Source organism: Poecilia reticulata, chromosome 8 (assembly GCF_904066995.2).
Source record: "Poecilia reticulata chromosome 8, P_reticulata-male-v2, whole genome shotgun sequence".
Lineage (NCBI taxonomy): Eukaryota > Metazoa > Chordata > Actinopteri > Cyprinodontiformes > Poeciliidae > Poecilia > Poecilia reticulata.
The window spans coordinates 24963572-24989419 of NC_088837.1; the positions used below are offsets into that span (position 1 = coordinate 24963572).

The following is a 25848-nucleotide window of genomic DNA, read 5'->3' on the forward strand; positions in this document are numbered from 1 at the left end:
TTCCCCTCCCTGCCTGTGGAGGCGCTGCACCAACTATTACTGAATGAAACGACACAACAACCTCTGAAGAAGACATGAGCGCAACTCCCATCTTCAAAAAATTCAAACAAAAACAGTCGCATCAGATTTTAGCAGTTGCAGGATTTCTCTTTTCTCCTGCTAGTGGTAGCCTAGCGCGTTTGTTTTGGTTGTAATTACCCAGGATTCCCTGCACTCCACTCCACTTCCTGCTTTTGGAGCGGCCTCCGGTCCGCTTGGCGTTCAGTATGCATTCTAACCGCACCATGGCTCCTGGGAGACCTGTTCACAAACGGACTGGAGTTTGATTAAATCATGTTTAGTCTTCTTACCAAACAGTTTTGGTAGAAACTGCACATATCTGCTCATGTTGTAAAGATTGATATTGGAACAAAATCCTCCCTAAAGTTTGATCTTTAGTAACGGTTTGAGACGGATTGTGTGTTTAAACGTCCCGGTCTGATTCTGACTTATTCTGGGTTTTATTTTCAGAAAAGACATAAAAGATAAAATGTTCTCCACGTTTTGGTTGTAACAGTTTTTAGTGGGACAGAAAATTACAAGATAATCTCCATTTATGCATGAAGGCCCCTTTGCTAACCTGTAGCTGAGTATTACGCTGTTAGTTGATGCATTTATGAGCCGAAGTCAGTGGGAGTTTTTAGGTTTGATGCATTTAATGAATAAGAAAATTCGTATTATTCAGTTTTTGACCTGTGAGCGATCAGAACTGGGTTGGTGCATCACTGATATAGTCTAAAAATTGAGTATTAAACAGGTTTGCATACCTCTTAAGCCTGTAATTATTGCAACGTCTGTCGCTTCATTTTGCTCTTTTAAACTCTTCATCCTTGCAGAAGGAGAGTGCAACAGCGGCTGAGATAAAAATCTGTGAAAACTGAGCAGTAAAGAGAGAAACGTTGCTCAGTATTTCAACATTTCAGCTGCATCTGAAAACCAAGAAAAGGAAGAAAAGATTGTCGGTAATCAGAAAAACATACATTTCTGGTGTTTGTGGTATTTTACTTGTCTTATTTTCTGCTGTATCTTATACAAAAAGCTTATTTCTGTTTGGCTGTAGAGAATTTAGCTGCCTCTGTTTTTGTGGTTTATAGCTTTAGATGACCTTTAAAAAGGTCAGTGGTTTCGGTTTTGGTCAGTTTGCTTCTGCACGTTTAGAGTCTTTCGGAAACATTCTGGGAACAAGCTGCTTCCTAAACGTGACTCCCGTCGCTCTAAAGGTGCAGTACGTAGCTTTCATAAAAATAAATATGGTTTTTACATATTTGTGCATGATGAGATAAACTGTGAATTCATTAATCTGCTCCACCTTTTCCTTCAGCTGATGTTGTCTTCTGAAGAAATGAACCGCTCCCAACCAAAAACGACCAATCAGAGCCAGGAGGAGGGTCTTAGCGCTGTCAGTCATCCTCGTGTACGCACTGCTAAATGTGCTAATGGAAGAGAAACACCATCTCTTATGATTTCACTTATACCAAGACATTTTTCCCATGTTAGGAGTGAAACAATCCGTTAGTGAAATTACTGTTTTTTTTTTAATCAATATTGAGTTAAAATAATCTCCCGTATCATATCCATATCGTTTTGTCTTATTTCAGGTGTGCTAAGTTATTTGCAGTAGAAACCAAGTCAGAATACTCGGTAAGACTTTGTGTTTTTGCAGTGCAGTTTTATTCCTGGGAGTGTGAGGCGAGGCAGCAGCGGCGGCGGCGCCTCAACCTGTGTTTTAGCTTTAATCTGTAATTGCATCCAGTGGCGGAGGATCGGGCTCGCTGACGTGCGCGGCCGTGGCGCCGCGCCGGCCAGAGATAGCGGCGCCTGAGCCGGAGCGGCAAACACTGATAAAATGAGTAAAACAGAGGAAAGCAAACGGATTGACTTTGGTAAGAGGTCACTTTTGAAAGTTCCCCCCCAAGTGATTGTTGGAAAGCGCCATTTTTTCCTCAGTTCAGGACACCCCAGAGATGTGAAGTGTAAGGTTATAGTATGGCCCAGTGCTCTATATTAATGGTGACTTTGGCTCACCTAATACGGATTCTCAGGGTTATAGCCCCCGGGTGCCTGCTGAGCAGAATGTGAATGCAGAAAGAGCCGATCCCTCTCCCCGCCCCCCCCCCGCGCCCCGCGCCGGCCACCAGGGCCCCACCAGCCCTCGCTCAAGGTTACAGCCTGGCAGCGATGAAGCCATCAGCGCTGATTTTAAATGATACCCCGCGCTAGCCGCCACTTAATGTGTTCCCCTCTCCTTTCGCTCTTTCTTTAAACTCTTGATTATCGTCCTCTTGAAGTTGATGGCGTGACGCCTGATCAGAAGGGAGGCTGAGCGGCGGAGACGCGTTTCTCCTTGAGTCGGGCGCCGGAGCTCCTGCTGGGAAGAAGAAAGGAGAGGTTATGATCAAGGCGCCGGCTCTCTGTGCACAGGATGTTTTTCAGTTTTTCAGCTGGGAAATGTACGGTGGCCCTGAAGCACAAACCCGAATTACTAAACACAAATACAGATTTAACACAACAACATATTAAAAAACACAACTTTAACTAAGTATGATTGCAAATGAAGAAAACTACGACGTTAACTAAACAGATCTACAAACAATGTTGATGTGTTTTTGTAACAAATTGATGAAAACACAACATTAATGTTTTTTTTTATTATTTAAAAACATGCTTAGTTAATGCCGCCGTTTTTGTTGTTTGGAATATGTTGATTTTAAATTGGTATTTGTGCTTAGTTAAAGCTGAAATATGTTTTTTGTTGAAACGAACCGCTCCCGACCAAAAACAACCAATCAGAGCCAGGAAGGACGATCTTAGCGCTGTCAGTCATCCCTGTGGATATGCTGCTAAATGTGCTAATGGCAGAGAAACTGTTTATCCTGTGTGGCTATGCTAACGAGCATGTTTATTCACAACACCACTAAGACCCGCCTCCTGCCTCTGATTGGTTGTTTCCAGACTGGGAGAAAGCAGAGGAGCTCACTTCTTTTCACACCAACAAATATGTAAAGAAGTATAAACGTTACATACTGCAGCTGCAACATAATCATGTTTTTTTAATTTGTAATTGGTTAATGTCGTGTTTTCTTAATTTGTAGTTTTCCTCAGTAAATGTTTTTAAATTTGTGATGGTGCTTAGTTGACGTGTTTTTAAGTTAGATATATTTATTTATATGGCACATTTTCAGCAACAAGGCAGTTCAAAGTGTTTTACGTTACTTAAATGGAAATACAAACAATAATTAAACAGTCGTGTGTCATTTATGTTTTCTAATTTATTGTGCTTTTTTCTTGTGCTTAATTAAGTTTTTTTTGTTGTCATTATTTTAAATATGTTTTTAATTTTTTATTTGAGCTTCATGTTTTTTATTTATAATTCAGCGTCGATAACTTCGTCCTGTTTTTTTTTTTAAATGTGTTTTGAATTTGTTGATCCTTTAAAGTCGCAGTTGTGCTCGGTGACCTGTTGGAGTGGTTTGATCTTCAGGGCCACCGTAGAAACGAGCCCGTGTGTAAATAACTTGCGTCTCTAAACTGCTGCACAGCAAACCTCTGCATGTCTCCCACACTGGAGAAAGAGCTTCACTACCACCACATCCTGTAATTATAGCTTCAGGAGGAGAACGCTCTCTGCTTCAGACATCACCTCAGCTGATACTGTCAGGCTTTTTTTCTGCTTGTGTGTGTGTGTGTGTGTGTGTGTGTGTGTGTGTGTGTGTGTGTGTGTGTGTGTGTCACTCCCATCTCATTGCTCATGTAGATTCCGCTAATGCCTATTTGACGAGTAAAAATGTTATTCTAATGATGGTCGAGGGAGCCGGGTTTTAGCAGGTAGTTGTTATGGAAACTGCAGCTGCAGCTTAACTGTGCAGTAAGCCTCCCCTCTTACCTCTTCCCCCGTCTCCTCTTCCTCTTCGATCTGGTGAACACAGCGTGTTGGAGTCATTACCAGGGTACAAACGGTTAAAGACGGAGCCGTTACAACGGCGGACGCGGGAGGATGTGTGCAAACTGTGAAGTCGTAATCTCTCCCCGAACAAAAGATGGAGGATTTCCAAACACGAGGGACGATGCTCCTAGTGATGAGAGTTAACATGCGTTTTATTTTGAAATGTTTAGATATTATTCTGATAAAATGATTTAGGAGAACCGAAACAAGATGGAGAGTTTTTTTTTTTTTCCTGGCAGAGATTAACCAGGCTTTCCTGATCTGCCTGTGAAATCTCTCATAAATGATTCATCGTACAGCTGGCATTTTAATGAGTCTCAAAAATTATTAAAATAAGTCAAAAATATGGAACAGGAGAGCATGTGTAACCGTAAAGAGCAGATTTCTATGGATAATACAATTCAGCCAAATTAGACCCTAAATTATTATTTTAATGGCAAGAAAATGTTGAAGCTTTTATGGAGGGAGAAACAGAGAAACTGAGCAGATTGGACCAGAAATGGAGAGTCTGAAACTGGACAGTTCTGCTCTGACCAGACGTGGAGATTTAAGTCTCAGATTTACATTCAAGTCTGAATCCAGCTTCAGAAACCTGACCTGGATTAAAACCTGGATTAAAACAGCAGTTTAGCGACGAAGGTTATTTACACACAGGCTCGTTTCTACGGTGGCCCTGAAGATCAAACCACTCCAACAGGACCTGGATTAAAACCTGACCTGGACTAAAATCTGACCTGGATTAAAATCTGACCTGAATTAAAACCTGACCTGGATTAAAACCTGATTAGGATTAAAACCTGACCTGGATTAAAACCTGACCTGGATTAAAATCTGACCTGGATTAAAACCTGATCTGGATTAAAACCTGACCTGGATTAAAACCTGACCTGGATTAAAACCTGATCTGGATTAAAACCTGATCTGGATTAAAACCTGATATGGATTAAAACCTGATCTGGATTAAAATCTGACTTGGATTAAAACATGATCTGGATTAAAACATGATCTGGATTAAAACATGATCTGGATTAAAATCTGACTTGGATTAAAACATGATCTGGATTAAAACCTGATCTAGATTAAAATCTGACCTGGATTAAAACCAGATCTAGATTAAAATCTGACCTGGATTAAAACCTGATCTGGATTAAAACCTGATCTGGATTAAAATCTGACCTGGATTAAAACCTGATCTGGATTAAAACCTGCCACTTTTACCCGAGCCTGAAACCTAATCTGCGCAGCTCTGACACAAAAAACAAATATTTACATACTTCACATCAAAAATCGTGTTTTTCAATCAATCAGTTAGGTTTATAAAATAATTCCTATTTGATAAAAGGAGAATTTGGTGAAATTGCCTTTTAACTGCTGGACTGTGAGGCTTGGAGTCTCGCAGCATGATACTTCCACTGCCGTACTTCAGAGTCGGGTTTTGTTTCTTTGGTTTTCAAGCTTCCACCTTGTTCCTCCAAATGTAACAATGTTTTTTTTTGCTCATAAATGTAGATGTTTCATTGAACAAAATTAAAGTGGTTCCAGTTTTTATTGCTGCTTCCTGAGTCGTGGCTTCTCCCTCTCTGATTGGCCGTCCAGCCCAGCATGTTACTCCTTACATTGTCACGGACTTTATTTAAACATTTTACACAAAGAAACTGCAAAAACACAAAGTCTTACAAAGTATTTTTGGTCTTTTTTCGAGTGCAAATATCTTAGTTCACTTCAAATAAAACTAAACTAATTTTCAAGTAACTTTTAAGCAAGATATGGTAGCTTGTTTTGAGTCAGTTATTTTGTAATATTTATGAAAAAGTTCCAGTTCAACTGGCAGATTGTTTTACCAATAACAAAACTTTTTTCCACCAGTGGAACTAGCATTTTTTTTTGCAGTGCAACACAAACGTCCTTCATAATGTCCTAACAGTTATTTTCAGCCATTGTTTACGTCCCGATTTACAGAATCTGGTTCTTCTGGTGCAGAATTCTGACGCATGTCTCACGCTAATGACGTAAAAATCAGATAAAATGAGACGTGAGCGATCAGACTGCTTTGAAAACAATCGGATATGATTTATTAGTTTTATTATTTATCAGATCGGACGTATTTGGAGGATGAAAAGTTCTGAATCGGGCCGTTCAGACTGCAGTGGGTATGTGACAGATTTGTGTCGCATTTGCTTGAACCGTAGCCGTGGAGATGAGGTGAGAAGAGATGAAGATGAAGGGTAGATGGAGTTAAATAGTTTCCATGTGGTCCGGTTTTTAATAAGCTTTGCTTTGCTTTGTTTTGACGGCAGCTGCAGGTTTTTCAGGTGTTTTCTCTCGGTAAAGGCGAAAGGAATCCACTTGCTTTGCTGCTCTTCTCACAAAGTTGGCCCTCAAAGATGGATTTCTGCTTTGCTCTGCCAGGTAGTAAACTTTTTTTTACTCTCATTTATCATCCGCTACTTTGCTAATGAGGTATTTTGGGCAGTATATCACGACACAACAAATAGAATAAAGCGCCGAGTGTCTGCCTCAAGCGTTGGTGCCAAAAGGAAACTCCTCAGAAGCTGTTGTGATAAGATTTGTTTACTGTGGGAAGAAAAAGCTGCACTGCGTTCCTCGTACTTGATGAAACTAAAAACATTTTTTAAAAAATAAAGAAAAAGTATTTTCTTTGTTGTTGAAAAATGCTGAAAGAACACAACTGTCAAATTGCAAATGTCCAATTTACAATAGCTGTGGTGTAATGTTTGTTTCCCTTTTGTGGACACTGCTGACTACCAGTCAAAATGCAAAAATTATGGTAAAAACATCCTTTTTTTCATATATTCGTCCTGTTCTATAAAGTTGCCTGGTTTTAAAGGAGGGAGACAAACTCGAAGCAGAAATAAACAAAGTGGATTCCCTACTGGGAAGACGAGAAATCCCTTTAAACGATCCAGAAGAAAAACAGAAACTGATGAGGATTTTTGATGAATTTGTTCTTGTTTAAAACCCGAAACCTGCAGAGATGAACGCTAAACCCAACGGCTCCAACAGAACCAGGCAGATTTTCAAAATGGAGACGGATAAAAATATCCAGACGTCTGAACGTTTTCACTTCCTGCACACTTTATTTTTTACTTGTAGGCTGATTTCAAAATAAATAACCTGGTTCTGTTGGTTACTTTGTGAAGTTAAAGGCCCGTCTGGAGACCTGCATGATCTGAATATATAAATACTAAAGTGTTTGAATTTACACTGCAAAAACCCAAAATCTTACCAAGTATTTTTTGTCTGGTTAAGTGTAAATATATTAGTTTTCTCCTGTTTTAAGAATAATAATTTATAAGTAATGTTTCAGATTGTCAATAATTCCTCAGTATTGATTAAAAAGTACTTATTATTTCACTTAGATTATTTCACTTATAACAAGACAGATTATTTTAATCTGTATTTTTCATACATTTTAAGGAATTATTGACTTTAAAGCTCCTGTGTTGTGTTGAACAGCTACTTATAACTTCTTTTTGTTTTATTTATGCTGAGACATTTGCAATAGAAACTAGACAAAAATACTTGGTAAGATTTTGTGTTTTTGCAGTGTACAACAAAGAAACTGTTTTGTTCCTGCGTTGTGTTCAACTTTAAGTATCTTTATCTTGAATTCTGGGTTTTATAATCAATTTCTTGACTAAGTTTCTTCAAAGACAATCAGTTTTTCTGGGTCTTTGATTTGCTTCCCGTCTCTTTAAGCGACAGATGAAGCTGTTTTTCAGAAAGGCGTTAAGATGAGCCTGGTTTCAGACGACGTGACGATCCGCATCAGGATAATTGGTCTGACACCAGGAGGAGGTGACGACGCCACCGAAGGTCAGACATCCAATCACTGAGTGATAAGATCACGACTTTATTTGAACCTGTAAAAGCAAAATGACTTTACAGCCGCAACCGAGTCATAAAAGCAAAATGCAACATTTAAAACAATACAATTATAAACCACTAAAAAGTAGCGACAAGCGAATGTGTCAGAATTATTTACACACTTTTGAAACATTTTTTAAAATTTCATCTGGTGGGTGGAGATTTCTGCATTTCAATTTGAGCTTAAAAATGTTTCCCCTGGTGACTGTAGCATCGTTTCCATGGCGCTGCCTGTTAAATTTAACACGTTACCTGACACTTCTGCATAATGTGGTGTTAAGTAGTCATACCTGCGTGGAATCAGCAAACAGATGGTCGATCCAATTACCTTTAAAATATCTTCTCAAAGGGACTTCTGCTAAAGTTTCAGGCCGTTTTTAACTCAGAGAAAAACTGGATGAAATCTGACATTTTATAAAACCGTTTCACTAAATGACACAAGATTTGAACTTGACAACTAACTTGGATTTATTTATTTATTTTATTTCAAGCAAATCCTTAAAGCCTGTTTTTATATTTTGATTCATCAGTCTCTGCTTTGACAACATGAACTTCATACAGGTTCTTAAAATGCAAAAAGGTTAACGTACGTTTAAACTGCAACCCTTGGAAATGCTGACCAGCCAGTCAGTGAAAGAGATTTACTGCAGTTAAATATAAAGATGGATCCATCCATCCATTTTCTTTACACCTTGTCCCTCAGTGGGGTCAGGAGGTGCTGGTGCCTCTCCAGCTAACGTACCGGGCGAGAGGCGGGGTCACCTGGACAGGTCGCCAGGCAACAGAGACAGACAAGATACACAACCATGCACACACACACTCACACCTAGGGGCAATTTGGAGAGGCCAATTAACCTGACAGTCATGTTTTTGGACTGTGGGAGGAAACCGGAGTACCTGGAGAAAACCCACCATGCACAGGGAGAACATGGAGACTCCATGCAGAAAGACCGCGGCCGGGAATCGAACCCAGAACCTTCTTGCTGCAAGGCAACAGCTCTACCAACTGCACCACTGTGCTGCCCTATAAAGATAGATGTTAGAACTATTATTTTTTAATTCATTTTAGTTTAGAAACAGCAAATGACTACGTCTCATTACTTCACTGCGTTTTAATCCTTAAGTGGGCAGCGACCCTTACTGCTAATGTTGATAGGCGTAACCTAGCAACAGTTAAAACATTGACAACCAGTGATTTAGCAGTTCAATAAATGCTTGGATTGAGAAATATGATCAGATGTATGCAGTTGAAAGACCTTCATATTGATTGTATTGATGGAGCTTCACCTCTGCATGGTTTGCAGTTCAACATTGCAGTTGCTATAGATAGCGTGTGTTGGTTGTTATAGCGATGCTTTCTGCTTCCTGGACAGCTTGCAGTGGATTTCACAAACTATCACTCCAATTAGAAACACAAAGTACTTCAGTAGAAAGAAACATATAAATGTAGGAGAGTATTTGTGGTCAACATCAACCCTAATATTTATTAAATCCTGTGAGAAGATGCTTCGTTGTTTTGGTGGGTTCATCTCGTCCTCTGCTGTAGCCGCCTGAATTATCAGCCAACATGTCTCTGTGGTCGACTAACAAGACAAAGAGTGTTGTGGATTTTGCTATTTCTTTCTAGAAAATAACTTTTCAACATGGACTCAGTCTGACCGTTTCTGCTAAATCTCCAAAACGAAGCATAATTTTTCATTTGTTAATGATATGTTGTGATGTTACTATCAATCAATCAATCAAATTTTATTTGTATAGCACATTTCAGCAGCAAGGCATTTCAAAGAGCTTTACATAATTAAAATAAAAACAGAAATAATCAGTGAGAAAGAGAGAGATTAAAAAAAATAAAAATAAAAAAACAAAAAAAACATTACATCATTAAAACGTCGAAATGAAAGAAGAAGAAATTAAAAACATTAAATACATAAAAAGATGGAAGACATCAAAACCGGCACTCTAACCCTAATTTAGCCATAAGCAAATCTAAACAGGTGGGTTTTAAGTTGAGATTTAAAAGCACTCAGTGTTTCAGCTGTTTTACAGTTTTCTGGAAGTTTGTTCTAAATCTGTGGTGCATAGAAACTGAATGCTGCTTCTCCTCGTCTGGTTCTGGTTCTGGGGATGCAGAGCAGAACCAGAACCAGAAGATCTGAGGGGTCTAGACGGTTGGTACAACAATAACAGATCTTTAAGGTATTGTGGTGCTAAACCGTTCAGTGATTTATAAACTAACATCAGTATTTTAAAGTCTATTCTCTGAGCTACAGGGAGCTTTACAGTGTAGGGACTTTAAAACTGGTGTTATGTCTCTATCTTCCTGGTTTTAGTGAGAACCCGAGCTACTACTGGCGGAAAAGATGAAGAAGACGACAGGAAGTAGTTTGAGGGCAATGACAGCATGTTATTTCTTTTTACTTATTGTGTTAAACATGTTCACTTGTGTGTGTTTTTTTTACATTAGTTTTGTACACATTTGTAATGGAAACTGAGCCTCGGTTTGTGTTAGAGATATAAAATAACTCTCTCTCTCTGGTTTGCTCTGTAACATTTTCCTCACCTGCTCACAGGCCTGAACTCGGTCTGATCCCACACCTTTGCTATGAACCAGAAACCAATACGACTGCCTTACAAATATAAAAATGTTGAGGTTAAATGAGAGCACATCTATGCCTGCTGGTAGCAGCATCAAGCGTCCGGCTCAGTCAGGAGCAAAAGAGGCTCCAAATGCACGAGTAAGGCTGTGATAAAATAAAATAAAAACACTAACAGACTGTGAAAAACAGGAAAGAAGCAACCATTTTTTTATTATTCTTAGCACTAATCTGTCAAAGTTTTGATGACACATCTCTAGCTGTGAATCTCCTCTGCCTTTGGTGCAGCTGAGTCACCTGAGACCAAACCAGGAACCAGGAGACGCAGCGGGATGTAAGCCAGCCGTCTCCTCACACCGAAGCATCGGGTTACCTTCAGACCTGCAGAAAACACGCGGACGTCTGCTATTATTACTCGGGCTTAATTTTGTTTTAGTTGACTCATGTACAGTGATATAAGCTTGTAAATATAGATCCGTGTTTTGGACGGCTGCCTGACGGAGCCAGCTGGTTCGGTTTAAACTGTGACGCTCTCCCCGGCGCACACAGACTCCAATAGGTGGGTGGGTGGTACTGAAGCTGTTACAGGACATGGAGTTGATATTATTTGTGCAATTTGACTCGTATTACGCTGATAACCCTCGACAAACAAGACACCAAACACCGACGTGCGCTCTAATCGAAAAGCACTACGCAGTCATTTGCATCCGATATTCAATTTGTGAAAGCGGCGGTTGCGGGATTTGATCACCGTTTGGGAATTTGCGCTTTTCGCACCTGAATCCGAGCACACATGATGCCGCGACGCTTTACCTGTTAGGCTCCATCAGCTGTCAAAACGCACGTTTTTTTTTCCCCCCGTGTGAAGTGAAATTGCAGCTATAGATAGGAAGAGCAAAGCTGCCATTCTGTAACTATGGAAACAATAATGAGGTCACTGTGCTATTTTAGCTGAGTTTACTTGGAGATCATTACTGACATTACCACAGTTTCAGCAGAAGTTTGTGAAAGTTCAGTAAGACAGACTCTCGCTGGAAAGCGAGGGAAACTGTGACACGCCGAGACACATTAAGCCGCGAAGCTGCCGGCTGTAACCCTGAGTGATGTCACACGGAGCTCATTAGCTACTGCAAACAGTTCAGCGCGACTATCAGCCATGAAAAAGGGACAAAATATTAACTTTTTTTTTTATTCGCAATAATTAGGATTCATTTAGCTCTTGAGCCGCGGAGGAGTTTTTCTGCTTCAGTGAAACATTTTTTGTCGGAGGAAAGACGACGTCTCTGGTGGTCAGGTTGGGGTTAAATTAGCCCAAAATGCTTTGCAGTGAAAACCAGCTTCTCTAATTAAATGAACTTCTCCACAGCAGCATTCTTAAATGGGTCTAATATCACTACATTTTGTCCTGTCTCAAAATTACGCAGAAAAACAAGCATTTATTGGCGGGTTTGACGTAAAATGTAGTGGAAAAATTGACAGCAGATCAAAAACTGTGCAGGTGGAGTTCTGGAAAGTCCAACAGAGAGATTTCTGCCTCAATTTAGAGAAACCAACTAACATGACGACTCCAAGCACCTCAGGCTGGGATTCGAACCTGCAGCCTTCCTGCTGAGAGGCAGCAACTGTTATTTGATTATTTGTAATCGATGAATCTGTTGATTATTCTGACGACTCATCGATTGTTTAGAAATTTGCCACATTCTGCAGATTTTTCATTTAAACCAACTGAGCTTATTACAATATTAGAAACGCATAAAAAAGTACAAATTAATAATATTTAAAAATTAATATTTATTTCCAATAACTTTTTTTTTAATTTCATTTATAGCAAAGGATTCATCTACAGCTAAAACATGTAAAAAGTTCAGTATTTCCTGCTTGATTTAATATCAATACAGTGTAAGGCTGATCAGTTGATTATTTTTTAAATAATTGATTTGTAATTGGTTATCAAAAGCTGATTAATGGGAGATTTTTTAATGTATTGCATTTTTGTAGAGTTTTGGATTAATTACTGCTGTGCGTAGTTATTTCATCAAAGAAAGAACAACATATATTAATTGATTACTAAATGAGTTGATCATTTCAATGATAAATGAATCTGATTAATCGTTTCAGCTGCTCGGGTTGACTGCATCGTCTCTGAAACCGCAGGGGGTCGTGCAGGTCATGCAGCTGCACAAATAAAAGTGAGCAAAGATACTTTGACTGGGACACATTTTGATTCAGGTCACACTTTAAACCCTGATGATATTTTAAGAAGTAAAACGTCTCATCCAGCAGTTAAAACGTGTCCTAACTTAAAGTGACGGAACGAACCTGAAAAAATGTCCCACGTTTTAATACAGATGGAAAAGCAGACGGTCTGCCTTGGCGTTAAACAAAAGGATGAAAGGTTAATTGGTGTGCCGGATGACAGGAGCTCAAACTTCAGCAGGAAAAAGACAAAGAATACCTGCGACTAAATAAAGGCGCATTTCCAGAGTGACTGCAATGTTCTTGTTCAATTTACTCTGAAAGACAGAAGCGTCGCAAACGAAAGACCATTTCCTCTCCGAGAACATCCTGTCACCTTTCTAAAAACCCAAAACGCCACATATTTACCTGAAAATGACTTCTTAGACATGTAAAATATGGCAGGAGTGTGTGAAGGGAAAGGTGAATATGATGTGGCGTACAGAGTGCGGGTGACTGGCTGTGTCAACAGACTGTGACCTGACCAGGTGACCTTGGAGACCGAAGGTCATGTTTACTTCCAGCTCGGGGTTTTTGTGTCGGAAACCATCACAAGGTTTCAACAAGCTGCTGACATTTAATTTGGCACATTATGGTAAATTGTAGCAAATTAATTGTTTTACTAAATTATAGTAAAACATGACTTTATAATAAAAAATGCGCATGTAAATTGAGTCTTTGTGCGATAATGAAATAAAAGACGATGATATATTTACTGTCACGCTTCTGATTTATTCAGAAATTGACTCCCAGAATAAACACAATATTCTGTCACTGCTCTTTATTTTTAGAGGCTAATCCACAATAACTGCAGCAGGAGGCTAAATGACAACCATAATATTATTTTACATTTGAATAAATAAATATTTGAAACATAATAAACTGAATGTACAGTTTTAATTTTAAAAATTCAGCTTTTTTTCTTTCTTTTTTTTACAATGTTTTTGGTATTGCTAGATTTTTTTGCACAAAATCATTCTTAGATAATGAGATTTTACTAACAGATACACAGTTATACAGCTGTACATCTTCGAGAAGCAGTAGTGGAGCCTCCTGCACAACCACAGCAAGTGTTTTCTGGAAGGAGAGTCAACAACAAAACGCTTGTCTTTTTTCAGCAGCCATCGTACAGCGCTTTACAGTTGTAAAGCCAGCTGACCAATCGTTCTGGAGCTCAGAATCGGTTGCTAGGTAACATGGCGGAACTCTGCTGGAGTTGCTAAGTAACGGTTTGCAACTTAACAGTTGGGAGGTTTTTGAGACACACAAAAACATAAACATATTTCCCAAAAAATGTCTGGGTGTCTTTTTTAAGCGTTTTTAGAAGCAATTGAGACCCAAATCGAAGCATAAAAACGTGCAAAAAAACTGAAAAATCTGCTGTGTAGGATGCCATTTTTTTTTTTTTTTTTCAAAATAGCCACTAGAATACTCGATCACTAAAATATTTGTTAGTTGCATGTCGTATCTCTACTCTCGTCCTCTGGTTTTTCTGCTGCCGGTTGTTTCCTGCGAGTGTCTGTGTTGCATATTAATGTGGCATCAACACCAACAGTGCAGAAGCGAAGTGCGGCGCATCATCCTCCATCCTCACCGTGTCATGACCTCCATGTCAGGAGAATGTAGAGTACTAGTCAAATGTTTGACACCTCATCCCCTGTTGACCCCCTTCCTGCTTAATATTGCATGTGAACAGGTTCGTTGCAGAGGAATCCTCAGTCTGCTGTTGAAATGTGGAAACAGCTGTTGCAGGTTGAACCTCCAGGAGTCCCGGCCTGGTTTTCTAACCACACACACAGTGCGGCTCTTGTTTCATTACCAGCAGCTCTCAGCAGGAAAAGTCAGCAAAACTGCAGCCAAAGAAAATGAAATATTTACCTCATTGATTTGTCAGTTGTGTGGTGCAACAAGTACGCAGTGAAAGATGAACAAAGCTGCCTCATTTAAGCCACCGCATGTGCTGGTGAGCCTTAACACAGACTCTATGAAGGAAAAAACTCTCGTTTCAACATTCACCTTTGTCTGAAATAACTAAATTTGTGCCTGTGTAATATTTGTGCTGTGAATGAATTCATCACACAGAGGGTTGATATTGCTGTTGGCACCAGAGCTGCTACTGGAGGACTGCGAGGTCCCCTGGAGGTGCAGCACATTTGGACAAACTGTGCCGTCTCTAACTGGATGGGATTATTAAACTGGCCAACTGCAGACGATGGAGGAGCTCTGTGTGAGGATTCCTCTCTTACGTCCTCTAGTTTGGTGTTTTCACATTATCATGCCAGTTTTCTCATGTAAACACGTTTCTACACGTGTAAAAGAAACGAGTCTGGGATTAAATTACACAGAGATTTTACAGTTTTCAGTCAGGATTCATATTTAGTTTTGAATTATTCAGAAGGGTTTTCGATACTAAGAGTGCATTCACTGTTTGTCTCCTTTAATCAAACTCCATTTTGTTGGTCTAGCTAAACATCAGTATAAATATAGCGACGCATATCAGGAGGAGAATAGTGGAACTGGTTCATCCTTCAGTTCATTCTCTGCACACTTGAGGATTCCACATTCATCTATTCAAATTGTTTTGCATTCAAAGATGCAAAACACGGTTTGGTGTAAAAATATTAAATTAAACCCAGAAAAAAATGTACAAATTTTGTAATTTAAATTTAAGCTGGTGATAAAAAGCATGGGGCTGCACAGTGGTGCAGTTGGTAGAGCTGTTGCCTTGCAGCAAGAAGGTTCTGGGTTCGATTCCCGGCCCTGGTCTTTCTGCATGGAGTCTCCATGTTCTCCCTGTGCATGGTAGGTTTTCTCCGGGTACTCCGGTTTCCTCCCACAGTCCAAAAACATGACTGTCAGGTTAATTGGCCTCTCCAAATTGCCCCTAGGTGTGAGTGTGTGTGTGTGCATGGTTGTGTGTCTCTGTGTTGCCCTGCAACAGACTGGCGACCTGTCCAGGTGACCCCGCCTCTCGCCCAAAACGTTAGCTGGAGAGGAACCAGCTCCTCCTGACCCCACTGAGGGACAAAGGTGCAAGAAAATGGATGGATGGATAAAAAGCATCATCAACGGTGAAACAAATTCTGTACTAACATGTCCTGAAAAGCCACTCAGGTAGGAAGAAGCCATTACTTCAAAAGCACATCAGGTACTGCAGGCAAGACGTAAAACAAACATATACATCAGCACAGCATTAGCATTCAGTGCATGCTAAGCAATAACCTGAAACATGCGTGCTGTTCCTCATTTCACAGAACGTAGCGGTTCTCCATCTGAATGCAGTAAGTGTGCATTGAGCTGCAGACAGGTGCTCCTGAATATTCATCGGCCCTGGTGGATTCTAATCACTGTCAATATGTGTGCATTTTGCAAGTGTCAACTGTTCAGAAAACAAAATCTGCCCCCACTGCAGCTACTGCTTGTGAAAATTTATGATGCTGGAAGAAGAGAGGGTATGGTTTCCTCTTTATTAAAGCGAGAAATGCTGCACAAGGTTTAACTGTTTGAAAACGATGCGGCGTTGTGGGACGTGCACGCCGGGTTGGACTGTTTCTTCTCCTTAAGCCTGTTAGGAAGGCTGAAGCTCCATGATGCACTGCAAAAACACAAAACCTCACATACTGTAAATATTGGCAAATTATTTAACTTATAAAAACACATTTTCCTCATGTTATAAGAGAAATAATCTGCCTTTTTCATAAATATTAGGAAATTATTGAATTTAAATAAGCTCTCATATATTTATGAAAAGTTACTTATAAGTTAGTTTTGTTTATTTGTTTATATTTGAAACTATTTGGTAAGGTTTTGTGTTGTTGCAGTGTGTTATGGTTCTCACCCATCTACAGGTTGCACCTTTAAATCTCCCCAAACTCTTGAAAAAACTTTGCATCATCATCTGCTATATCTACTGTTTGTGGCACATTTTCTATATGACACAGTTCTTCCATCCACCTAATTTTCCTTCCAAGACTGTGGCTACGTGTTGTTGTTTATGCAGCTGTTCTGACAGCTTTCCTTCCACTTAACTTTCCTCAAATATGATTGGATGCAGCACTCTGGCGAGTCAATTATTTTTTTTTCTGTGTCAAAATTTCTTTTATTAGATTAGGTTTATTTATTAATTAATATAATATGAGTCTAACCTTTTGAATTGAGTCATTTGAATACATTAACTTTTCAACAAAATTCAAAAGTCTTTAGCGCTGAAAGACAATCGAGACAATGTATTCCTTTACATTTAAAAACAACTGCATGGGAAGTGTTTGCTAACCTCTCGGACGAGTAATGTCCTGTTTTACAGTTTCACTTATCTTCATTGTTTCAACTGGAGCTGGAGATAGCAGGAAGGCACCTCCTCATTTGCAGTTTGTCTCAGAGATCCATTTAAGTGACTTCAACATGTCACCCTGTGGATGCTGCGAAATACGGCTGCTGACATCCCGCCCACTCTCTGTTGTTCTGCAGCCTGTGCATCCCGGTATATTGCTTGTTTCGCCGTGTGTTTATAAGAAAAGATTAGTGTCCAGACGGTTTACGGCGTGATGAGATGACATGTTGTGATCAACTTTTTTCTTTTTTCTGCCGTTGTTATCTGATTTGACTTGGAGCTGCGGAGCGAGGGTCCTGCTACAGTTTCATTTCAGATGATACGGCTGAAGATCTGATTTTCCAGACGCAGCGACGGATGTGTCTCAAAGTTGCAATAAAAACTCCCTTCTCGGAAATCTAACCCGCAGAAAGGTGCACAGAAAAATAAAACTGCAATATTATGCCACGCTTTCATATCGAGCCCCACCTTAAGATACAAGCGAATGAAACACAACTTTCATGAACAATATGCTAAAATTAGCACGATTTTTAGCCTTCCAAGGTAATTAAAATGGTTTAATAAGGATTTGCAGAGGTTTTCACCCAGTTTCTTTCCTTGTTCTGTAAATATTAGCAGCATTTTCATCATCATTAAGTAGTTTGTGTTTGTGTTTCAGATATAAATATGAAAATATTGCAAAATATGTAACAGTTGATGCTGAAATGTCTCCTTTAGCTGGTCGTGGTCGTCACTTTAAGACAATCCGGATCCTTCAGATGTGATCACAACAAAAGAGTTTGTCTCCAGACAACGTCTCTGTCAAGACGGTCCTATTGTCTCCACAAATGTCTGAATGTTGGATGATGTTAAACTTGCAGTCTTTTTACGACCTGCCTAGAAATACTTTCTGCTTTTGAAAAAAGCATCTAGAGTAACAACGTAAAGCTCAGGAACTTAGTGAAATTCATCATCCAGCACTGCAAACACACTAGATATTTCTGTGGTTTTGTCTAATTTCTAGTGCAAATGTCTTTGTACAGTTGCAATAAGACAAAAATAACTTCTAAGTGACATTTTAGCAAGATTGTTTAAAGTAAATAATTCTGGAATATTGATGAAAAACTACTAGATTATTTCAATGATAAAATGGGGGAAATTTTATGAAGTGAAAAAAATCAGCCCTTGGAATTAATAATTTTGATCATTATTCAACAATTGTTGAAATAAAACAAGGTCCCATATCTTGCTGAAAAGTTACTTTTTAGTTAATGCACTTAAAATAAGAAAAACCAAGATATTTACACTGGAAACTAAACAAAAATACTTGGTAAGATTTCTGACTTTAAACTGAATTCTGAGTTTTTCTCTGAATTCTGACTTCAACCTGTTGAGATCAAAAGTCAGAATTCAGAGTTTAAATTCAGAAATTAATAGAATTCTTGGGATTAAAGTCGTAATCTGACTTTAATTTCAGAATAAAAGTCAGGGAAGTGCTTGCTGGATCCCGCGACAGTCAGGGAGTCTTGACGACTCCTGATGCTCTCGGCTGGTGAAATGTTACCCGATTTCAAAACCTCATCACTTCCGAGAAAGAGTTGAATTTATTCGGCTTGATGATAAAATATGAATTATATCTTCCACTTGTTGAGTATTAATTACACAGAATGAAACTGAAACGCAGTTGAACATAATTATTGTCATTTTAAAAACTGACTGGTAAAATGTTTGACACGGTTGGTGAAAATGATGAAGGAAACACTGCAGGCCGACCTCTGGTCCCGACCCACATGGACCCGGGATGAGGAATGGGAGGTCAGAGCCAATGCCACCGCCAGGGCTGACTGAGTCATTTTACACTCTGTCATCACTCTTATCACTATTTTACCCCGTCTTTGCCTCTATCTCGATTGGTCACTCCTCTCTGGAACACGTCTGCACCCTGGAGAATTTATCTCTGATTTCTTATCGTCCTCTTCTTGGCCTCTCTCTCCCAGCTGCCCCCTCCTCCTCCTCCTGCCTTTCTTTTTATCCCTCACATTTCTGTGTTGTGTTTGTCCTTCTCCATCTCCTGTAATAGAGCTGGAATTATATGCTGAAGGTAAATAGAGTTGAGGGGAAGCGGATGAGCCCCTCCAGGAACACTCGTTTTACAGCTGCTCGCCTAATTATCTCCTTTCTTGGGTACATTTGGTGTCATATTTCCAGGTTTCACAATGTCATCACAAAGATGAACTTATCAGCGCAGTAGATCAGTGGATAAACTGTAGCTGGACTTTACACGTTGCACAATGTCGGCTCGGCTAATTATGACATTTTCAAAGTCGGTCATTTTCACAGCAGAGGCCCATTTTATGCAGAGTCCATTTAAATTCTTAATTGCGCCTCGGTGTTATGTGAGCCTGGGTATTTGGTATATAGCCTTGGGAGCTGTTTGCCCTTGGTGATTCTTTCATCTTCAGATTTAATAGCATGAGTCAAACAGTGTTTTGTAAATTTGATTCGGGTACATCAAGTAGCTGGGGCTCCTTGTGCTAATATTGACCTGAAGGACTGGGTGCAAAGAGGATATGAAGATCCCTCCTGGATGGAACAGGGCCTCAACGCGCCGAGCGCTTTTAGAGGACAGGCTTCTTTGATGTGTGTTTTTCTTGGCCTTAAAGTCACTTCATGCATCTGATGTTCACAACGAAGACAATAGAAGCTGCTTACAGTTTCCTCAGCACCGCTTTGAGGTCATCAAACCAGCCTGTTGAAAGCTTTTCTAATGTTACTGGAGAGGGATTTAAAATAACTTTTTTATCCGCAAAGAGAGTAAAAGTGCAGAACAAGGAGGAGATGCCTTCACCGTTTATATGTTCCTGCCTTAAACTGTTAGCAGATGGATGCAGAACGTCGATTTTCTGCAAAGACCAAAATAAAAACAAAATGGAAGATACTGGAAGTATTGTGGTGTTTCCATTTAATAAGAAACACAATTAAAGTCACACATGAATATGTATGTTCACATGATAAGTACGGTGGCCGACAACTCCACCCACACAGCAAGCAGGTGTGTGATGACGCAAACACAAAAAACGCAAACAAAAAATTCACCAATCGCAAATAAATCTTTGCATCACACCTGGTCAACAGCTGGAAGCTCCTCCTGGTGGACAAAAGCTGTCCTGGTGGCAGACAGCTGCAAACTCGCTCCGTCAAACGGAAGTGGGAGTCGAAAAAATGTTTAAAAGTTTTTTATGTTTGCGTGTTTTTTGCATCACCCGTTTGCAGCAGGTTTTGTGTTTGCTGTGTTTGCAGCTGTCGGCCGCCGTGGATGAGCCATCAAAAACGCTTCTTTGTCCACCAGTAGGAGCATCCAGTTGTTGATCATGTGACTCTTGTGATGCAAAAACAAAAAAAACTCACTTTAGTGCAAAAACTGTTTGTCCAATGAAACCCATCAGACTGCATGAAGCACGTAGCGACAGTAGAGAGGAAAACCTTGGCAGCACCGTTTCAGGAATACTTCCAGAGCTGGATGGAGTGTGCCTGAATACTCTCAATACGTTTGATTACAAGTGGACCAAATTCATCACAGTCAGCTTTTAAATCTCTATTCAGGTTGCCGGTTTATAAAAAACATTCCTTCTGACTTCCACTTTCACAGCTTCTGCAGATACAGTAAATGAGCTCTTGCTGTAGCTGCGGTTTGAAATTCGATGTGACGTCCTCAATGTGCTTCTCCTCCATTTTGAAATTTGATTATTTACACATTTCTGCTCCAGAAATAGAAACAAACGATATGAATAACAGCCTCCCAGATTTCTCCCCATTTTGCTTGAAAAAGGTCACAATTTGGAGTCATTACATATCACAATATATACCTGTTATCTTCTATTGCTTTAGACAGTGCAAACAATGTTTAAAATCAATGTTTTTTAATAGATGGAGGATTGATTTGTGTGGCTTTTCCTCCCTGAATGTGCGCACTTGACTTTAACTGGCTTATTAGTATGTGTGTGTGAATCCCCACACACCTGGCTCCCCGTCTCTTCCACTTCACCTCATTCAGCGGCAACATTTCTGTTGGCACCAAACCTACTTTTGATGATTATTCTGGCAACAAACATATTTTTTCACTCTCTGAAGTGAATCTATTTTTCCAAACCTCCTAAGTTTATTCGTGCCGTGTTTATCGTGGGTTACAGATCTGGAGACCTTCTTTATTTCCCTATTTATCACCTAATTCTGTTCAAAATGACTCATTGTTAATTCCGGCGCCTGTTTAATAGAAGCCTGTTTTTACAAGATAATCCACCGTTCTAGGTCTGGCCTGTTGGAGCAGATGTTAGATTACCCACAGAGAAAGGCGCTGTAAATAAAAGCACAAGCTTTCTGCATGCAGAAACGCATAAATATCAGACTGATCAAACTATTACAGTTTAAATCCAGAGCATTTTCTTCTTCCTGTGGGCCCAAAAAAATCCCCATAACCTCATCCATAAATAAAGCAAGTTGGGGTATTGTAGAAATAATAAAGACGTGTCCAGTGTCCCGCCGGCGTCTCATGTTTGCTCCATGTTGTCATTCTCAGCACATTTCATAATGGATGAACATATTTCCTTCGTATACAGAAAAGCGCTGATAATGAGAGTTATCGTTCTTTAGAATTTGCACCACTGATGATAATGGACTTCATTATGTCCCTCTTCCAGTAAGCTGTCACCCTGAACAAATTTAAATTAGCCAGCCCAGAGCAGATCTTACGGCGAGATTATTTCCATTCAAGGCACCATTTGGAGCTGTTTTGATTCCCTTTAATACAGGACTTTTCACTCCAGCGAGCAGCCGCCCTGTTTATTTGACTGTCACAACATTATAAATTACTGGCAGCTTTCTAAGCAATGACAGGAAGGAGGGGGGAGTCACCTCGGACGTGAAGGATGCTGGCTCACTGGATCCGAACGGGACAAGGTTGGGTCTTGGACAAGAGACCCTGAGGGAACCATGTGGTGGGAACCATACTGTGACACATTCAATAAAGTTAATTAATAGTATTTTATACATAATGAGAGTGGATTTCCCACGTGGTCCACTCTCAGGTTGGAGAGACGGCAGTTTCTGGAAACAAAAAAAAAAACGGGGTTTGAACATTTTACGTTGAGTTCAGGTTATTTTTATGATTTCAGTAGGATAAAGCTGGAGATTGGAGGGAATGGTCTCGTTGCAGGCATAAATGGCATTAAAACATAATGATACATAACAGCCTGCATGCAGTTTATTGCGCAGAAGCCCTGAGAGGCAAGCGAGACAATAAAATCCCTGGTAATCCATTTTTTAAAGTCGGATTGTGACTTTAAATTGTTTTCTCTCCTGTTGGGTTCCCTTAATTTCTTTTTATCTATGAAAGCGGTCGAGGGAGAAATTGGCAACTTTCTGCCAACTGAATCATTTTGAAGAATCTTTCGGTGTATTTTTTTTAGCTGTTATTTTACCATACCAAATTTTATGGACAATCAAAAGTTTTTATCACTGAATCATGTCCTGTATGTCGTTAAATTAATCTGAGGCGTCCATGTTTTCTCTCTTCCTAATATGGAGGGGATCTTAAAATGACCTATAAGCACTTTTTAAACATTTCTTAAAATTGTATTAACCAGTTTTCCTTAATAATGTGTGGCTAATGTAATCTGAATTATTTACGTAACATTTCCACCAACATTTTCATTCAACAGGGAATTCTAGGGTTGCCAGATCTGACACAAGTGCAACAATAACACTGCATTTTATCAAGTTTTGTGCTTTTCTGCCTCACAATGATGACTATTTTGACAACACTTTCCTATGAAGACTGTTTACAAACCCGCCAAATGATGTGAAAAACAGCCCAAATTTAACAAAGCTGTGTGGGGGCGGGGGGCTCCAAGCCCAAAGTATTTAAAAGCCAATCTGGCAACACAGCCGTGACAGACTCCTGTCAGTTACCATCTCTGCCGCTGGAAGTGAAGCTAAATAGCCAATAGTGTGCGGTTGCTAGGGAAAAATAATACACATTTGGCCAATCAGCATCGATGAATGTAACGTCTTTGGGGCTCAGAATCTCACCTCGTAAAGTTTCGGGACCCCATGGCGATAAAGCTGATAATGGCGGTGACGGCAGCCGATGGAAAGCTAGCTCAGACCGAATCCCCACCTTGAATGACAAGTTAGCTACAACTTTTATTTTTCAGCATGTTTTATTAGCTTTAGCCGCCATGTTGTTTTGCTCTTTTTCTTCCTTTATTATTATTTTTTTGATCATAAGCTGATGTAATTTATTTTTTGCTCATAATCAGTTATGAACGTTGCTGGTTGATTTGGTTAGCATAATGCTAACGCTGCTCTGGATAAATATGTTGGTTTGATTTATTTTTTGTATTAATAATGATGATTCTCTTGTTGCCTTCTTTCAGGGTCTGCTGCTATTATAATGTTAATGTTTGGTTCAAGATGGCCGCCCTGCTGTGACGTTGACAAGGAGGAGCTGAAGTCTTGTTTGGTAAGTCAGATTTATGAATCTTCTGTTGGATTTGCTGATCTCGGGCGTTGGATTAGACTTTTGGATTCCTGGATTAAATGCTCTGATCATGATAATTTCATCCTATACCAGTGGATTTGACGTCTTTTAGGTAGAAAGGCGTGGGCTGACTTTCTTCAGTTTTTATAGAAGTTAGCCTATTAAACTTACAGGCTTTCATACATCAGTTTGGTATTTTTACAATCTTTTTGACTGATTTAATGATTAAATTCTGTATATATTTCAAGTTGCTAAACAGTCCATTTACTTTTAGCTAATCTAATCCCTCATGTTGTGCTACAGTATGAAAAATGAAAAAAAATTTAATTTTCTACTGCTCATTTATCTGAAAATCTGAAATTTTGAGAATAAATTCAGCAATTTTCTAGAAAAATTTTTTTGTCAAAAATTAGCACAAAAAAACTCAAATTTTAAGATTAACCTCAGAAATGTTCAAAAGTTGAAAATTTTTAACTTTGACAATTCCAAGTTTTTTTTTTCTAGCAAATTTCTGACTTTTCAAGCTTGTTTTTTTCTAGAACATTTCTGAGACCGATCTCAAAATTTCTTGAGTTTTTTGGAAGAAATGCGCTCCTCGTTTGGTTTTCTATCTACGTTGGCCCTAGTACGTCGTCCTATAAACCCATTCACACATCAGCCCCTCCAGGAATTTGTTTTCACCTGCTGCCACTGCCCTGTGGACTGAATGTTTCTGCCACGGCGTCTCCTGCCTCCTATGGACAGCAGGTTGCAGCTGCAGAGACTTGTTTCATGATTCTTTTGATGTTCGGTTCAAGATATTAAATGAGTTGTTTCAGTCATTGTTGTGATTGTTGGCTACGTTGCTACCAGTGTCTTTGTTTTGTTGGGACGTGTGATGTGGTTCCCAGCGTTTGTGTGTCTGAAAGGAGTTAACTAGCAACAAGTCAACCTTGGCCGAAGCTCCTGTGGTCATTAGTGGACCGGTGTGCATTGATCCAGCTGCAGTTGTTAGTGTGCTCAGACAGCTGGGGAAACTTCACTGCATGTAAAAATTGGATGTAGCCACCTGGATTCCACCCACTTCTTTGTTTGCTGCTATTTTGAAGCTGTGAAGCTGAATTTTTGGGCCAACAAAAGTTGCCAAATTCTGTCTGGATTGTTGAGCGGAAAAACATAAAAATCATCCGTCACTGGGGCCTGGATGTTTTATGTAGGTATTTTTAAGGAAGCATCAACAGAATCAGAGGGAGATGTTTTTAAATTAACCATGGCTTAATTAATTTCAGGGGGCTGCACGGTGGCGCAGTTGGTAGAGCTGTTGCCTTGCAGCAAGAAGGTTCTGGGTTCGATTCCCGGCCCCGGTCTTTCTGCATGGAGTTTGCATGTTCTCCCTGTGCATGGTGGGTTTTCTCCAGGTACTCCGGTTTCCTCCACAGTCCAAAAACATGACTGTCAGGTGAATTGGTCTGTCTAAATTGTCCCTAGGTGTGAGTGTGTGTGTGTGCATGGTTGTGTGTCTCTGTGTTGCCCTGTGACAGACTGGCGACCTGTCCAGGGTGACCCCGCCTCTCGCCCGAAACGTTAGCTGGAGATAGGCACCAGCAACCCTCCCGATTAATTAATGGATAATTAATTTCAGCACTAGAGGATGAATTAATAGCCAACAACAGGAAGCGGGCGGTATAGACAAGAGGGGAAGAGATAGAGTTGTGCATTTTCCCACTGTTACTGTTTAATATTTTATTTTTTATCATTTCTTTTAGCTTTATGTCAACTTAGCTCCTCCAGACTAGCGGCAGCAATAAGCAAACCCCTACTGGAACTGCTGAGTTCATCATATGAACCATTACTCAGTCCAGTTGTTATTATTTTACTAAACCTTTAATTTTACCTGATCAAGAAAGGCAGCAGCACACAACGTAATACACAAGACAAGTAGACAGAAATAATAGACAATATAAATAAATGAAATGTGAACAAATTGACAATAATAACGTAAAAAACAGTTGCAGTTTAAGGTTTGAAACACAGGCCTTATTGAAAGATGTTTGTTGTACAAACATTCCTAAATCTGCATAAACTGCAAAACTGAGAGTCGTTGTTGTAATGATGTGCTGAAGGTGGAGTGTCAGAAAGAGCAGGAGCTTCTTAAAGTGACAGAGACCCAATTTAAAGGCATTAGGTTACAAAGTCAAATTTCTTTTAAGTCACATTTGATATGGACATATTTTTATAGCACCTAAAGTTGTGCTATAAAATGACACTATGTGCTTGAATAATACAAAACCGCCCCTTTAAATTCATACCAGTTACTAGTCAG

The 25848-nt window shown here is 39.6% G+C and overlaps 1 protein-coding gene across 10 annotated transcripts in view; it reads left to right on the forward strand.

The window, feature by feature from the left end:
• The first annotated feature begins 23043 nt into the window (after positions 1-23043).
• Positions 23044-25848, forward strand: part of rbfox3a (RNA binding fox-1 homolog 3a) — a 553564-nt gene continuing 550759 nt past the window's right edge. For all 10 annotated transcript variants that reach the window (XM_017306228.2, XM_081610324.1, XM_017306225.2 and 7 more), the window contains exons 1-2: positions 23044-23195; positions 23443-23528. The gene's annotated coding sequence lies outside the window, so the exon portion shown is untranslated. The remainder of the gene's footprint in view (positions 23196-23442; positions 23529-25848) is intronic.